The sequence below is a fragment of the Sminthopsis crassicaudata genome, chromosome 1, assembly GCF_048593235.1.
Source record: "Sminthopsis crassicaudata isolate SCR6 chromosome 1, ASM4859323v1, whole genome shotgun sequence".
Lineage (NCBI taxonomy): Eukaryota > Metazoa > Chordata > Mammalia > Dasyuromorphia > Dasyuridae > Sminthopsis > Sminthopsis crassicaudata.
The window spans coordinates 525668084-525686930 of NC_133617.1; the positions used below are offsets into that span (position 1 = coordinate 525668084).

The following is an 18847-nucleotide window of genomic DNA, read 5'->3' on the forward strand; positions in this document are numbered from 1 at the left end:
CAAAAAATGCAAACAGTTCACACTCATTTTCCAGTGTTCCTTCTCTGGGTGTAGCTGATTCTGTCCATCAGAATTAGATCTTCTCTTTGTTGAAGATATCCACTTCCACCAGAATACATCCTCATACAGTATTGTTGTTGAAGTATATAATGATCTCCTGGTTCTGCTCATTTCACTCATCATCAGTTCATGTAAGTCTCTCCAGGCCTTTCTGTATTCATCCTGCTGGTCATTTCTTACAGAACAATAATATTCAATAACATTCATATACCACAATTTACCCAACCATTCTCCAATTGATGGGCATACATTCATTTTTCAGTTTCTAGCCACTACAAAAAGGGCTGCCACAAACATTTTGGCACATACAGGGCCCTTTCCCTTCTTTAGTATTTCTTTGGGATATAAGTCCAGTAGTAGCACTGCTGTATCAAAGGGTATGCAGAGTTTGATAACTTTTTGGGCATAATTCCAGATTGCTCTCCAGAATGGTTGAATTCGTTCACAACTCCACCAACAATGCACCAGTGTCCCCGTTTTCCTGCATCCCCTCCAACATTTGTCATTATTTTTTCCTGTCATCTTAGCCAATCTGACATTAGCCAATTCTTGGGTGGGAAAGAAAGATTTCCAGTCTAACCATTCATCTTCAGACTGTGTCTATTTAACATGGATTCAGGCCCTTGTTCTCAGCATCTTTATACATCCTTAGGAAGTCTTTGAAACGAGGAGCACAGCTTAATTCTGGCCTCTCCAAAGTGCATTCGGCCTGTGAAGAGGAAATCCCCATTTCCTGGTTTCACTCCACATTTCAATAATGTCTTGATCTGTCCTTGCCATCTTTCACTGCTTTCCACAATCTGAAAGACTTTATTCTTCTGCCTATACAGTTTGTTGACATGGACTTCAATGATAGATTCTTGTTGTTCTGGCTCATGTGTTACATTCTGGATGGATCCTCTTACCACAAAGTCACTAGTGCAGACAGCTAAGAGTACTTCAGTGTCACTGCAAGGGCGGCATGGAACTGTTCTCTGTAATGTTCTCTGGTTCGGTTTTCTTGGAGTCTCTGGGAGACTCCAAGTGGTATCTCAGAGTTATCTTAATTTGCATTTCTCTGATCAGTAGTGATTTGGAATACTCTTTCACATGGGTAGAAATAGAGAAAACATATTTTAACATTATTTATGCTCTATTGGGCAGTGAAGTGGCTCGGTGGATAAAACTCGGGCATTAAGTCAAGAAGACCTGAATTCTTTTTTGTTTGTTTGTTTGTTTGTTTGTCATATTCCTTTTTTAAAAATTTATTATTTTTAAAAAATTTATAATTATAATTTTTTTTGACAGTATATATGCATAAGTAATTTTTTATAACATTATCCCTTGTATTCATTTTTTCAAATTTTCCCCTCCCTCCCTCTACTCCAACCCCTGGATGACAGGCAATCCCATACATTTTACATGTGTTACAGTATAACCTAGATACAATATATGTGTCTAAATCCAATTTTCTTGTTGCACGTTAAGTATTAGATTCTGAAGGTATAAGTAACCTGGGTAGATAGACAGGTTTTACATTTTACATTTTACAATTTACATTCACTTCCCAGTGTTCCTTCTCTGGGTGTAGTTGTTTCTGTCCATCATTGGTCAACTGGAAGTGAGTTGGATCTTCTTTATGTTGAAGATATCCACTTCCATCAGAATATATCTTCATACAGCATTGAGGTGTACAGCGATCTTCTGGTTCTGCTCATTTCACTCAGCATCAGTTGATCTAAGTCTCTCCAAGCCTCTCTGTATTCATCCTGCTGGTCATTTCTTACAGAACAATAATATTCCATAACCTTCATATACCATAATTTACCCAACCATTCTCCAATTGATGGACATCCATTCATCTTCCAGTTTCTAGCCACTACAAAAAGAGCTGCCACAAACATTTTGGCACACACAGGTCCCTTTCCCCTCCTCAGTATTTCTTTGGGATATAAGCCCAATAGCAGCAATGCTGGATCAAAGGGTATGCACAGTTTGATAACTTTTTGGGCATAGTTCCAAATTGCTCTCCAGAATGGCCGGATTCTTTCACAACTCCACCAACAATGTATCAGTGTCCCAGTTTTCCCACATCCCCTCCAACATTCATCATTATTTGTTCCTGTCATCTTAGCCAATCTGACAGGTATGTAGTGGTATCTCAGAGTTGTCTTAATTTGCATTTCTCTGATCAGTAGTGATTTGGAACACTCTTTCATATGAGTGGATACAATTTCAATTTCATCATCTGAGAATTGTCTGTTCATATCCTTTGACCATTTATCAATTGGAGAATGATTTGATTTCTTGTAAATTAGGGTCAGTTCTCTATATATTTTGGAAATGAGATCTTTATCAGAACCTTTAACTGTAAAAATATTTTCCCAATTTGTTACTTCCCTTCTAATCTTGTTTGCATTAGTATTGTTTGTACAGAAACTTTTTAGTTTGATGTAATCAAAATCTTCTATTTTGTGATCAATAATGATCTCTAGTTCTCCTCTGGTCATAAATTCCTTCCTCCTCCACAGGTCTGAGAGGTAGACTATTCTCTGTTCCTCTAATCTATTTATGATCTCATTCTTTATGCCTAAATCATGGACCCATTTTGATCTTATCTTGGTATAAGAAGACCTGAATTCAAAAAAAATTTCTAATGGGGTCATGAAGAGTCAGACTCACCTGAAAATGACTTAAAAACAACATGCTCTATTACATTTAAAATTTTTGTTATCTATTTCCCAATTACATTTTAATTTGATTTTGGAAAGACTAAGGAATATTGCCTTCTGGCTTATAGTCCAGGATAATAAGACTAGTGGCCCAAAGTCACATGGTCAATACATATCAGGTCTTCATAGTTTCAACACCAATTGCTATTGCCTCTATTTGAGAGATATTATTAAATAATAAATATACAGGTCTAAAGAGGAAAGAGAATATGATCCTGTGGTCTTGAAGTCAGGATAGAGCTGTCAGATCTTAGGGAAGTCATTTAAACACCCCAAGACCCAGTTTTCTTCATCTGATGAAAGGGTTAGAGTAGATGGCTTTTGAGGTATCTGTGAAGCTAAAAGGAAGTGGCTTTTTTGTAGCACGAAGGTGACATACGAGAGAATGTGTAAATCTTGTAGTTAGGAATTTCTGAGTTCAAATTGTTGCTTCAGACACTTCTTAGCTATGGGACTCTGGATAAGTCACTTAACTATTCTATGTGATCCTCTGTATACTTAAATAAAAACAGTGAAGAGCAGGAAGACATAAAAAGACCAGACAGGCAGGAAAGGGTCAGGTTATGAACATTAAAGAGGAGATTTTGAATTTGATCCTGGAAGTAATAGGAAGCCTCTGGAGTCTCTTGAATGGGAATGGGTTGGGTAAGGAAGATAACATGGTTAGACCTGAACTTTGTCAGCCTAATGAAGGAGAGGATTGGAATGGGAAGAGATATGTGGCAAAGAGATCAGCTAGCAGGCTTTTGCACGAGTCCAGAATGAGATGTAAATGCTCACACTGAAAATTTAACAAGTGGGAGCTGGTTAGAACTGACTCTAGCATACCTTTGTCTATGTCTCACTGAGAAGTAGTAACAATGGTTAAGTAGTAGTTTTGAAAAGATGGACGCTTGTTTTCAGGGAAATCTTGAAGTTATTTATATGGCTTTATACTTTTCTGAAAGCAATCCAGACTACTTTCCTCTTTTTTGATTCTGGATCCAGTTCATCTAGACATCTAGACAAACTCTATAAGGTGATCGTACATGTATGTTGAAATCTGGGTGGGAAATGGACAACAGAAATGAAATCAACTTTTAATACAATAATTTCACTCAGAAGTAGTGTACATTAACCAATGTAAATTAATTGCCACTATAAAAAGACCAAAAGAACCCAGAAAGAACCCTAGTCAGCAGATTTCTGACTTTTTTGACAAACAGAGAGAGTTGTCAGCCAAAGCAATTCCAGGTTAGAATATAAATTCGTTTGTAAAATCTTACAAAGAAGGATGATGGAAGATTATGAGCAATATTGTCTCATAAAACAGAGAAGCAGTGGAGGGTAAAACCAGTTTAAAGAAAGCTTGGCAAAATATCGAACTAAGCAATAATCCTATAGCCATTCAAGGATGAAAATGGAAGGACTGCAAACAGAAGAAAAATGGAAAAGATTTGCAAAAACCATTTTAACACACTGGAACCTCAACACTTGGACCCTACCATCATAGTTTCCTTTCAGAAGAGGTAGAAAGGGCACCAAAGAGAGGAAAGATGGATGTGGACCAAGTATATATATAGAAAATCTGCGTTGGAGACAGTATGATTGTGAGGACATCAAAGGGCAGATACACAAATTATCTAAGGGAGAGGAAGATAACTACAGGCATGGAAAAATGTCAGACCTTATTAATATCAGAAAAAGGTGAATGAGAAAATACCATTTCCTACTGACCTCTGCACTGGCTTTCTTATCTATACAAAATCTTTTGAGGAAACCATCTGTATGTGAATAGAGGTCATCCTTGAAGAGGGCCTTACTGAGGAACTTGTAGGCTTCTATTAGTGTTATTTAACAATGAATATCTTTAACAACCATTTTACAATATTTTTCAGGCAGTTAATAAAAATTTATTAAGTGTTTACAGTGTGCTGGGTCCTGTGCTAACTGCAGAGCATACCAAAAATGGTAAAAAAGAGTCCCTGGTCTCAAGAAGTCCACAATTTAATGAGGAAGAAACTATATAGATAACTTTGTTAAAGTAATTAGCAATAAATTGAAAGTTGCAGAGAATATAAGATCCCATTTTGCTTATTGTTGATTTTTAGGAGTACATTTGATTAAGTAGAATAAAATTCCATCTTATAGATGGAAAAAAGATAAATTTAGGTGAGCAAGAAGGGGATATAGGTATAATTCTTGGGAAAAGAAAGTGACAAACTCAATTTTTGTCTGCTGCTGGAGTTTAAATGTTTTCAAAATGCAGCTAAGTATTATAGTATGCAGATAGAAGATGCAGTGGATAAAATGATAGGACTAAAGTCAGGAAGAACTGATTACAAATTTTACCTGGAACATTTATTAGTTGTGTTATCCTGGACAAGTCATTTAACCTTTGCCTGCCTTAGCCTCTTCATTTGTAAAATGAGGATAATAATACCTATCTCTCAGCATTATTGCAATGATCAAATAAGATTTGCAAAGAACCTTGTAAATCTTGAAAAGCTAAATAGATGTTTGCTATTATTATTTTTTCTTTTCTTTTTAAAATAGTATTTATTTCCGCAAATACCTGCAAAGATAATTTTCCTTTTTTACCCAAATTCCTTTTAATTCCACATTTTAATAGTATTTTATTTCCCCCATTATATGCAAAAATAGTTTTCAACATTTACCCTTGCAAAACCTTAATTTCCAAATTCTTCACTCTCCCTCCATACCTAGCCAGCAAACAATCCAATACAGGTTAAATATGTGTAATTCTTCTAAATGTATGTCTATATTTGTCATGATGACTTGCTGTTCTTGTTAATACTTATTTTAAATTTTTGAGCCCTTTACATTTTTGTGCTTTAGGGCAAAATCCAAGTTTCTTATCCTAGCTTTGCCTTTGGTTGGGGTGCTGAGTCTTTCACATCATATCACTGGCAGGTGGGGAGAGAGAAAGGTAGAATACATGAAAATTTAGTGATTGGATGAATGAACTTCTATGGCTCTTGTTAAAAAAAAGATCAAGTCTGCCTTGATTCAATTTAGACGACTCTTAAAATAATCTGTCCTATAACATACAATCCTGTTAGCAGAGGAAATATGTTCTACTACTCACTGCTAAAAGAGCAGGAGATCAGAGGTTGGGTCTGACCCTTTAAAAGCATGCCCTCTACTCTGATAAATCAGATCACATGGAAACTGCCAGGGCCAGGAGATTAGTGCTGACGCTGGGTGGCTAGTTCATCGCCTTTATTAATGCTACTTTCTGCAATAAGATGTGTCTGAAGACTGGTGGGGACAATTGTAAATGAAATATAGACATTTGGTGTTCTGAATCTTGCCTAGGTTTGGGGGAACCTTCCAGACCAATGCACCCAGTTATTGGCTCTGGGAGAGGGAGTTAAATTTTCTCCATTTAGCTGTCTAATAGCTAATTGAAGAATTGAGGACTTGAAATCAGGACATTTGGGTTCTAGCACAAGCTTTGCCACTAATTAACAATGTGACCTTGGAAAAGCAGCTTCATCTCTTAGAGTATTGGTCTTTTATCTGTAAAATGATAGGACTAGATTGTATGGTCTCTGAGATCTTTAGAATTATGATTATAAGGAAAAGAAATCTTAGTTCTAACATCCTCTGCTTGCAGTTAGATTAAAATAGCTTACCTGACTCCCCTTCTCTTCAGCTTTCTAACCCTGACATTTGTGTTAATTTAACTCTTACTTGTAGACTCATCCCTGGTGCAGATTCTAGGACCAACCCCTGGCTCAGGCTAAGAATTAACATAAGGAATTGTAGGCAATTGCTATTGGTTCAGTAGTGACTCCCTTCTACTGATTCATTTCTGACTTTATTATCCAAATTCCCTGTCACTTACATCTTGGTTTTCCTTTATGTAAATATTTTATCAGCTTCATTTTCATTTGTGTGCCTAGCCTAATGCTGGGCATATAGTAGACAATAAATAAATGCTTGTTGAACTGAACTGAATTGAATTGTCTCTTAGCTCTCCAATGGTGAGCATGGAGGTAATAAGAGCGATAAACATAGTCATAGGAACTGAGTTTGAATTTTACCTCTGCCTTAGTGACTTGAGCAAGTTCAAAACTCTGGGCTTTTTTGCCCTCACCTATAAAATGAGGGGTTGGCCTCCAAGCCCCTTCTAGTCTTGAATATATGATACGATGATTGTAGAACCTCAGTTTTATCATCTGTAATATTTATATCTGTGTTCCTCCCCTTATTTTGGTTATAATGAGCCAGAGATGATAAGAAAGAAACTGACTCCCCTCTTTTTTTTTTTTTTTTTTAAGAGAATAGGTTCCCTCAAGTTTGAACCAAATCCATATGACCCTAAGGCTAGAGGATCCTTAGTGGGAAAAAGAAAAGACTAACCTTACTGGGCCTAATGTATCTGTTGTCCCAAAATATTGCACTTAAAAAAAACCCCAAATACAAAAAATACAAAGAAATTCAGAAGAATAAGTGAATATGATATAGGTGAATGAAATATTCAGAATTATGTATACACTAATTATAAAAAATAGCAATGGAAACTTGTAAGTTGGTTGTTTTTTGTCCTTTGTTCTTGAAGAGGATCAAAAATGATATCACTATGTTAGAGATGAGTTACAGTGTGACTGACTGTGGCTGATCAGATCTATACAAGCTCGGAATGCTCTGTCACGGCTTGGACACAAATATCCCTTTGGATTTGGTGTGGCTTCTCTAACTTTGCATATCTTGCATTTCTTCTGAGCTAATTCAATACTGCTTTGCTCATAAAGCACAGAACCTTTTTGGTTGGGACATGCTGGGCTAGACGTGTGCCAGTGTCTTCCATGTCATCCAGTCAATTCCAAAGATTTTTCAGAGAGATTTTGAGAGTGTCCTAATATGGCTTTTTCTGACCACTTTGTGAGTGCTTGCCATGTGCAAGTTCTCTATGTAAGTACTACAGAAAAAAAAAAAAAGGTTAAAAAGGGATGGAGAAGCTTCATTTAACTGGAAGAAGAGCCATCACATGCTAGTGAATAGGTAAATGCCAGAGGGGGGCAATGGAAATTAGTATCCATGACAGCTTTAACCAAAAGCTTTAAGTATTAGTGTTTCTTTGGAGCATTGAATTCAACAGGCCTGAGAGAAGTAGGAAAACCAGTTTCAGGAGTCATAAATTCAGATTAGGTGGTATTGGATCCAGAGCTATGATATGGAGTATGTCAGAGAAGTCAGACTATTTATATGACATAATTTGTCTCAGCAAAGTTATAAGCTTTTATGGTTGTGGTAGCTTGGTCCTGAGCTGGGCTCATCTTGTTCTATGCCATCTCATTTATATTGGTAAGATGATGGGCTCAGAACCGTGTTATTATTTTTAGCTTGTAAAAGTCTATCTTTGTAATATAGATTTTTAAAGCAAACCACAAATAACTCATAGGGTTTTTTGTGGTAAGTATTATCTTATTTGTTTTATATTTTATTTTTTTAAGATTGGGTCTCCCTATCCAGGCTGGAAGTATAGTTGCCATCATAGACCCAGTTGCAGTATGATTAGCTTGGGAACTAACTTCTTTAGTCTTTCCAACCTGAGCCAGTTTGCTCCTTCTTAAGTAACCTCATTCTAGAATTAGTTTGGACACACTATCATCTTTAGCTATGTTGGACATCAAAACTCCTGAACTCTGGCATTTACCAGTCTACTCAATAGCAGGGATTACAGTAAGCTAAAATAAACTATAGTTTACTTACTAAAGTAAAGTAAACATCATGTTTAACTACCAAGTTTATTTTTTTTTTAAATAATTAAAAAGCCCCCGAAGGGCTGGAATTTTTGTGTTCTATCCCAAGCACAACTTTCAAACTCTTTTTTCCCCCCTTTTTTAAAAAATTAATTAATCAAATTAACTTTTACAAAAAATTTATGCATAGCTAATTTTCCAGCATTGACAATTGCAAAACCTTTTGTTTCAACTTCTCCCCTCCTTCCTCCCACCCTCCCCCCAGATGGCAGGTTGACCAATGCATGTTAAATATGTTAAAGTATACCAACTTGCAAACTCTTGACTTCTATTTCTAAATTCGGGAGTTCATAAGGACAAGGAACTGAAGTTTTTATTTATCAGAAAAGAGCTGACCTTTAGTTTCCACTTGGGAGATGACAACAATTTGCCTGAATAATTTAGGTATTTAAGTAGCTGTGAAGAAACTCCTTTTGGTAGCTTCCTTCTAGGAAGATGTGGGGTATGGTAGATAAAGAAGTGGATTTGAAGTCAGAAGAGATAGGTTCAAATCTTGGCTCTGCCAAGTGATGTCACTTGTGTGACCTTGATTATGGTTTCTCTGGAGCCCTGAGTTCAACAGGCAAGAGAGAGGTTTTCAGAGTCAAAGATTCAGACTGAGAATATAGGATTCAAAGCATGATATGGAGCATGTCAGAGAAGCTCAATGATTTGCCAGATACAACATGTCTAGATAAAGTTTTGACTTTTATAGTGGTCTGCAAAACGAAAGGATCAGACCTTTCAACCTCCAAAATACTTTCCAGCCACAAACCTACAATCCTACAACAGAGAAATTACTGGTTGAGAAAAGTACTGAAGAATTAAACTTTGGCAGATACTGTCAGAACATTGTAGCTTTAATTAAAAAAAAAAACACAGAAAAACTTTGTAGTTTTTAATGAGGAAAACCACATCCTTAATGAGGAAAACCATGTCTGAAAACAAAAATAAACAAAAATAATCCAGGATTATTTCAATGCAGGTTCTTCCTTTCTAGACCCAGATTCAGGTTATTTGAGGATTTCTGGTAAGTTTCAAATATTTAATAAAATACTTGGAGGTTCTCTTAGATCTGATCAAAATGGGGAAATTCAGTTGACTGACAACCTCCATTGAAAAGAAAAACTAGAGGAAACATAATAGCTAAGGCCTATGAGTCAAAATTCATGTACTTTTTATCTTGAGCAACAAAGGAAATTATTTTCCTCTCTTCTCTGTGCCTTTGGAACCAAGGTAAGAAGAGAAGAAATCACTGCAGCTAGACAAACTAGAGCTTGTAGAGGTTCTGGGGGAGATTCAGCTCCTCTCAGACTAGTTTTCATGAGCTCTCTTGTGCTTTGGCAAATCTAAGAAAATAATTAAAACTTTAATTTATTTATACATCTTCTCTTTGAATATTATAGATCCAACAATTGCCACCTCTAATTTATTCATACTCTGTCCTTCAGAAGTCTACTGCAACCAAATGTATTTAAGTGGGAGTAGTCCCCCAGCTGAACAAATCAAACACTCCTCTTGTTGAATTATTAAGCCAGAGTGAATAGACTTAAACTGGAGGCCTGGGGGAGAGCCTGCAGTAGGTGTCCAACATTATTCAGGAGCTGGCTGACGGCAAAGGAGCAAGACTAGAAAAAATGGCAGGCACAGAGGTAGCATCAGCATCAGCAGCAGCAGCAGCAGCAGCAGCAGGAGCAGCAGCAGTATAGCCTGTCTGCATCTTAGCCCCAAATTACACTTTCCCCTATCCTCTTAGGAAATGGACAGAAAGACCTTTGCAGGACTGGATCTCACCCTGCTTTCTTGAATCCTGCCTCCCCTTTGCAGACTTAAGCTATGACATGACAAGCCTGCAGGCAGAACAATGGTTCTCTCCTTGTTCATTTCGCTTCATGTAATTTCTGCTCCCTCCAACAGGCTCATATCGGGCTTGAATATGTAATAGCTACCTCCACCTGGGTGATGGGCACCTCCCGTGACTCTCTGGGACTACCTGACAACTGTGGGGTTGCAATTTTAATAGACTCCGGGTAGTTTTCTCGGAGAGAAGTCTTTAAAACTCCCTAAGGAGAGATCATCAAGCAGAATGGTCCCTAGTGCAGGATTTATTAGCAGGCAGGATGGGTAGGTTGATTAGCCTCGGTGGCTGAACGGACATGCTGTCAGACGGGCCTCTTAATCCAATCAGTTACCTGTCGGAGGGGGAAGTGTCTGAGTGTTTCCACAGAATAGTGTTCCTCTCTGGCTCTCAATTCCTGCCACCACTCAGGAAGGCTTCCCCTGACTGGGAAGACTTGTTTTTAACAGCCCTGTTCCTCTGGGAATATGTGGAGTTTAGGTGAGGGAGAGAGTTCAGTGGACCTGCCTTTCTTTCCTGACATAGCAGATGTTTGTATTTCAGAACCCCGACTGGCTTAATTTTGGAGGCCTGGTAGAAACAGCAGGAAATCTACACACCAGAACAAAAAACTTATAAACAGAGATGCTACCCAAAGATTCTCATCTCAGAAAGAAGGAATAAAGAAATTTTGTGCTAGGGACTTTGGTGATTTGGGAGCAAAAATATTATTTTGTGAAAGTAGCAGAGCTGGAGAATTTCACTGAATAAGAATATGACTCTTAGGTAGTAATGATAGAAATATAGCATCCACAGCAAGAGAGGCAATGGTCCAGCTAACTTCTCTCCTGGCTAGACCAAATCTATAGTATTTTATTTGGCAGAACTTTAAGTGGCAATTATTGTGCTTGGTAAGAGACAGGGATGAAGAGGCTCACCAGGAGGCACAGCCTAGGATATCTCAAGTTTTCTGTCTCCATTAAAATCTGGTCATTATTGGAAGAAGAGGGACAGAAAAGGTGAATGCAAGGATGATGTTGAGAATACTGCTATTGGGGTTGGGGGAAGGGATATATGCCTTGGACACTGCAAGGTTTTTGATTTGTTGAAATGGGATGAATCTATTATTGTTGCTTGAGGACTAGATGGATGAAAAAGAGATATGAGCTAGAAAGCTTTATTTTCTAAATTTTCTGTTCTGGGACAAAGCTCCAGGCATCTCACCTTAGTTACGTAGCTCTTGTTCAGGAAGGGCACTGCATTTGGGTATTAAATCTATCTAAATATCTAAAGCATAGTTGAAGGAACTAGAAACCATGAGGATGTTAAAGGATTTTTCAGTTTAGGGATTTATATTAGATAATCTCTTTATCTAATATATCTAATCAGGTTATTCTAGATAATATCTATATCTAGTTTCTGCCATACTCTTTTTCATCTTCCCCCCTTTTACCCAAAAGCTGGGTCTTTGGGTTTATCAAACATTAAGTGACTAAGATAATTTGCTAGTGAGACTTATGTACCTAATCTCTTCCATTGATCCATCACTCAGTATTGGATTGTTTTTATTTGAGTTTTTGGTCATGTCTGACTCTTTGTGATTCCATTTGAGGTTTTTATGGCAAAGATACTAGAGCAGTTTGCCATCTTCTTTTCAAACTTATTTTTTAGATGAAAAATTGATAAAACAGAGGGAAGTGACCTGCCCAGGCTCATACAGCTAGAAGTTTGAGGACAGATTTGAACTTGGGAAGATGAGTCTTTCTGACTCTAGGCTTAGCTCTTTGTGCATTATAGCACCACATAGCTACCCATCTACCTGTAAAGTTTGTAGGGAGAAAAGCACTCTGTAAAAGCTTAAAACCACATAGAAGCACAAATCTCTTTGAGCTCAGAGATTCTAGGGAAAAGATATATATCCTTATCAATACAAATATTTGATAATTCTGTGGAACTGTGATCTCAGAGATGCAGTTACTCTCTCCAGTAGAAAAATTACAGCTCATCTAGTTAGTCGGTCAATAAACATCTATTAATTACCTACTATGTGTCAGTCATTGTACTAAACTCTGGGGATATAATAAGAAGCTAAAAATATTCCCTGCCATCAAAAAGCTCACATTCTAACAGGCTAGCCAATGGTCCTCAAACTTTTTAAATAGGGGGCCAGTTCACTGTCGCTCAGACTGTGGGAGGGCCAGACTATAGTAAAAACAAAAGCTCATGCTCTGTCTCCGCCCCTCAGCCCATTTGCCATAACCCGGTAGGCCGCATAAACATCCTCAGTGGGCAGCATCTGGCCCGCGGGCCATAATTTGAGAACCCCTGCAATGAACAAATGAATTTGTGCATAAGCTATGGGATAAATAAGAAATAATTAACAACAAAAAGATACTATACTCAAGAAGGGTTAAGAAAAGTTTCCTGAAGAAGATGGGATTTTAGTTGGGAATTGAGGAATCTAGGGAATTCAAAGATGAGGATGAGGAGGGAGAACATTCCAGGTGTGGAGGACTGCAGAGAAGATATCTAGAGTCTAGAAATGGAATGTCTTGTTTATAGAATAGTGCTATTGGATGGAAGAGTACATGGCAGGGAGGAAGTAATAAAAATCTTTTTCATATTGTATGGTTCTTGGGTACAGATTCCTACAACTCGTTTATATGGAAGTTTTCCCAGCAGAATATGAGACTTGCTCTAGATATTTTAACATTGAATGGAGACTGATACAGTGTGAAGATTGTTCATTGGTTATGCCTTACCCAAACTACATTTATATTAAAATTATTTATGCTTTTTGTTTTATTGCCAGCCATCTCTCAAAGCAGAGTTCCTGCTAATAAAGACGAATAGATAAATAAAAATGACCAGATACATATGATATTCTGCCCTTTTGGTCTTCTTACTCTGCAGAGAAAAAAAACCCTTGAAATTTCTCAGTATAAAAGAGAGTTCATGTTTTATCATCTGTCCAGCAGATACTCTACACATATCAAAAAAATTTAACATTTTTTCTCATTGAAGTATATAACAAATATACAGAAAAGACCAACAGAGGAAATTTATGTTTGTCACTTGAATAAAATGGCCTTTAAAAGATTTTTGGCAGTTCTGTGATGCAATGGATAGAATAATGGACTGTAAACAGGAAGATCTGATTTCAAATCCAGTCTCAGATACTTACTAGCTAGGTGATCCTGAGAAAGTAATTTAACTTCTCTTTGCCTTGTAAGATGAGAACAACTATTACATTTACTTGTCAGGGTTTTTGTGAGGATCTCACATAGTCATCTTTGAAAGTACTTTATAGCTCTTAAAGTACTATATAAATTGCTAGCCATTATTATTATTTTTTTGCTTTTAAAGTTTATAATTTATTTATTTTAAACATTCTTTTCTTTTTAAATTTTGAATTCCAAATTATTTTTCTTTTCCCATCCCTCTTCTGCCTACTGAGAAGGTAATAGGATATCATTTCTCCATGTGAAACCATGTAAAATATTTTTGTAATAGCTCTCTCTTTTATAAATATATACATTTATTTGTATATATGTTTAAAGTAAGAAAATTATACTTAAATTTGTACTCAGAGCTCATCACCTTTCTCTCTGGAAGTAGATAGCATTTTTTCATCATGAGTTTTGGAATTGTTTTGGATCATTGTATTGATCAGAATATTCAAATATGTCACAGTTGATCACCATCAAAATACTTTACTGTGCACTATGTTCTCCTGGTTCTTCTCACTTCACTTTTCTTCAGTTCATATAAGCCTTGCCATGGTTTTCTGAAATCACCTCCATTGTCATTTTTTATAATATAATATTACTCCATCATAATCTTATGCCACAGCTTATTTGGACATTTCCCAATTGATGAGCAGCCTCTCATTTTCTAGTTCTTTCCCACCACAGAAAGAGCTGTTTTGAATATTTATGTACATATAGATCTTTTTCTTTTTCTTTGATCTTTTTGTGGGACATAAACCTAGTAGTAGTCTTGGATAGCTATTTTTATCTAAAGAACTCCTTATTTCTAGCATTCAGACAATATCTGTTTTAAGGGAAAATTATTACTCATTGCTCAGCCAACTAATAACAGATAACCTAAAAGCTTTCCATAAACCTATTGTTCTGAGGGAGGACAAAGTTCCTGGGGACATTGTGGAGAATTACAAACATGGGAGTTTTGGTGAAATATTCTTGGAAAAGTTTATTTCTTTGCTCTTTTCAAGGGTTAAAGGGGATTTGTGTAGTCTTCATTAATGACAATTCTTTTCCTGTTGTCACATGTTTTCTTGACTTATTCCACTGGGCTTAGAACATCTGGCCTTGCCTTGGTCCCATATGTTGCCCTTGATTATCGATCCAATACCCAAAGATGCTTTGACCTCAGTGAATGCATTCTTTTTTTTTAATCCAGATGTCCAATTGTTCCTGGATGTGGCAGATGGTGTCCATGTGGTATAGAGGAATAAAGAATAGATTTAGAATCAGACGACCAGTAATTCCATTGAGTTTGACAGTATATGTTGTATTTCACACCCATATTACCCCTTCCCTGACCTCTGTAAAGAAGAGAGGGGTTGCATTTTCAAAGTTCATAGAGCTAGAGCCAGAAAGGACTTCAGAAACCATCTGGCCCAAACTCTTCATTTTGCAGGAGACCAAACTGTGGCTCAAAGATGTTAGATAATTAGCCCAAAATCACCCAGACTATTAACCTCAAAAGTAGAATCTGAACCCAAGTCCTTGGATTCCAGAATCAATATTTTTAATTTTATTCTCATCTTTTCTTCAGGATTAGACTTGATTGTTATAATTAGTGTTCACATTTTTTGGTTCTTTCTATTTGCATTGTTATAATCATTATGTATTATCTCTCTGGTTCTACTTTTTTTTTGAGGATGAGGATAATTGAGCATATTTTTCTACTTAGGATGAAACCAATTGATAAAGGGATATCTGAAGTAAAGGAGAGAAGAAATTTCCTTTCTGAAGGAAATGGCAGGGGAGAACCTCCTGGCTCCAAATCTTGTTACGAAAAAAGGTCAACTTTTTCTTAGAGGCTGAAATAAAGAGAGGAGAGAATAGGAGGTGACATTAGGGATCTCAAGATATGGAGTAGGAGAGAGGGAGACAGAAGATTTTGTAAGGGTGTTTGAGGAAAAGGTTGTAATGGTTGCTGAGAAGATTTTTGAATGGGTAAGTCTCACATAACAAAAAGACAAGGTGTGTGTGTGTGGGTAATACAAGATTATAGGTTGGTGTAAAGTTGAACATGTCAATCATTGGATCAAGACTTTGAAGAGAGGAAAGTCAGTCTAGAGCTAGGATGATGGACTTAGAGAGGGTGAAGGGTAAGACTTGAAGGTTATGGTGAAGCTGAAGAATGAATGGAGTAGGAGCAACACATGGGGAGAGATGAAAGAATAAAAGACAACAATCACAGAGAGGAATTTTTTAGTTCAAGATCATGGAGGTTGAATCATTATGGATGGTGATGAGACCTAAAGTATGAACATTTCTATGGATAATGTGATTAAATTGCTATGGCTCGTAGTGGTTAAGGACCTTAATGTATTAGGAGGCTAGAATATTTGAAGGAACATGAATGCATAATTTGATATCTATGAATATGATAGTAGATGTTGGGGTGGGAAAGAAGTCATATTTATCCATATACATGCATATTATATCTACTTTTTGAGAAAAAAAGGGGATGGTCTGAATGTTAGCAAATTGCTTCAACAAATATCTATGTCAGGTGATATAAATAAATGGAGTAAACCTCAAAGAAGCAAAAGTTCCTGAGTGATGTTGGACAGAAGGAAGGTTTAGAAATGGCAGTGAAGAGCAAAGGATACATCCTCTTCCTCTTTTTCTTTTTCTTTTTAAAAATATTTTAATAGTTTTTATTTACCAGATATATGCATAGGTAATTTTACAACATTGACAATTGCCAAAGCTTTTGTCTTAATTTTCCCCCTCCTTCCTCCCCCCCCCCCCCCCGCGATGGCAGGTTGACCAATACATGTTAAATATGTTAGAGTATAAATTAAATACAATATATGTATACATGTCAAAACAGTTGTTTTGCTGTACAGAAAGAATCAGACTTTGAAATAATGTACAATTAGCCTGCGAAAGAAATAAAAAATGCAGGCAGACAAAAATAGAGGATTTGGGAATTCTATGTAGTGGTTCATAATCATTTCCTAGAGTTCTTTTGCTGGGTGTAGCTGGTTCAGTTCATGACTGTTCTTCCTCTTTTTCTTGATTCACTGTTGTGATAAATGAGAAAATAACCACCAACACCAATAAAGGGTGGCTTGGAATGTCGTGTTCTCTGAAGAGAGGTTTTCAAAATTCAAGAAAATCAAAACATTGTGAGAGTTTGCTATTGGCAGAATGGGGTAGGAAAAGGGACGACAGAAGTATTGGTATTTCCACCTCAGCAGATTGATCTTGATTTTCTAGAATCTTATACAAATTAGGGAAGAAAGAGATCAATTTCCTATGGAATAGTTGTGGGAAGCAGGTTTAAGTAGGTGAAACTTGAGCTGCATTTTGAAGGATGGATATGATTTGAAAAAGGGAGAGAAAAGAGCATTCTAGGCTAGAGGAACAGCATCAACAAAAACAGAGAGAGGAATGAACATAGTGAGTCCTTGAGATAGTGGGCAGACTGAACTGATTAGAGATAAAGATGGAATGGTAAATGAAGTTGGATAATAGAAGGTCTTAGGAATTACACAGAAGCATTTGGACTTGATACAATAGGCAATATGCAACCACTGTAGGTATAGGTTCTGAGTGTAATGGTGAAAATGGAGTTTTAAGACTAGTTACAATGTAGGTTTGTAGGAAGATAGAGATAAGTTTTAGAGATGTAGTAATTGTAGTAACATATATGGACTTTTCATGTGTTCAGAAATTCAAGACCATATTAGAGATCTTAATAAACAACAGATACACAAGTAGATGATACTTGAGATTATTGGGAACCATAGAATGGACTTTCTTGACTCAGATTTTGTTTGCCAAATGACTGGGCTATTCACACTCCTGGAAAACAAATTGATCAGCCTTAATTTCCCCGTCTTAATGATAGTCTCATAGTCCTTGACAGAGAGGAGAGGAAGGAAATTATATATACATACATACATAACATACATACATATATATACATATACATATATTTCTTTGATGAAATATTTATCAATTTCATTAGAATTTTTTGACATTCATTTCAAAATTTGAGTCCCAGTTTCTCTTTCTTCCTTCTACCCCTCTCTCACCCAATGAGAAGGCAAGCAATATGATATTGATTATATATGTGAAGTCATGCAAAATACCCCAAGAAAAAATTAGACAATAAAAAAGTTTGTTTCCATTTGCATTCAGAGTTCTTTAGTTCTTTCTTTGGAGATGGAAGCATTTTTCATCACAGGTCCTTTGGAATTATCTTGGATCCTTGTCTTGATCAGAAAAGTTAAAATTTTTCACAGTTGGTCATGATTATAATATTTCTGTTACTGTGTATAATGTTCTCTTGGTTCTGCTCACTTCCCTTTATATTGGGTCATATAAGATTGAGGAAGGACATTTCTAATCAGCATACTGAAGTAAATCTTTTCCCTAACAATCATAGCAGGAATGGCAAGCAACCATCCACTCAAATGCATTGCATCCTTGCATTGATCATAGGTGTTGTATAGATTCTGGCTAATATATCTTAGTTTTGGGTTAGGTGGAAGATTAGGTGGAAGATTTATGATCTATTATCATAATGATTTATTATCAACCTTATTTCAGTTACTATGACATGTGCGAGTATAATTTTTATAAAATATTGAGGTCCTATGTATTAGAATATCATAACATTCATGAGAACTTAACTAAAGTTCCAATAAGACCTAGAGGAGCTGATTCGATCTATGAATAGTTTTTCCAGATATAATAGATGGAGCTTGGGGTCTGGAGTCAGGTCTGAATTCAGATCTTAGCTCATATATTTCAGTTGTGTCCTATTCTTTGTGTTTCCATGGAGCATTTTTTCCATGGGATTTTCTTTGCAAATATACTTGGAATGGTTTGCCATTTCCTTTTCTGTGGATCACCATTTTTTTTTTTTGTCAAAGCTCTTTACCATGATCTATCTGTCACAGTTTCATTGAACTATGCAAGCCTCTCTGCCATGACAAGGCACTGATCCAGGAAGGGCATTTTTAGAGAAACAGGGGTTGAGTCATACAGCTAGCGACTAAGACTGTATTTGAACTCAGGCCTCCAGGGTCAGCACTCTAGCCACTCGACCACTTAATTGCCCCTAGCTGTGCAAGTCTTGGCAAATCACTTAACTCCTCAGTTTCCTTACTTATAAAATGGTAATAATAATACTTGCAGTCCCTACTTTGTTGATAGTTTGCAAATGTTGAAATACTAAATAAACGTGTACTATTATTGTCACTTGGCTATCCTTTGCTA

The 18847-nt window shown here is 36.5% G+C and overlaps 1 pseudogene; it reads right to left on the reverse strand.

The window, feature by feature from the left end:
* Positions 1–664: 664 nt before the first annotated feature.
* LOC141550760 (meteorin-like protein pseudogene) lies at positions 665–10241 on the reverse strand (annotated as a pseudogene).
* Positions 10242–18847: the final 8606 nt, after the last annotated feature.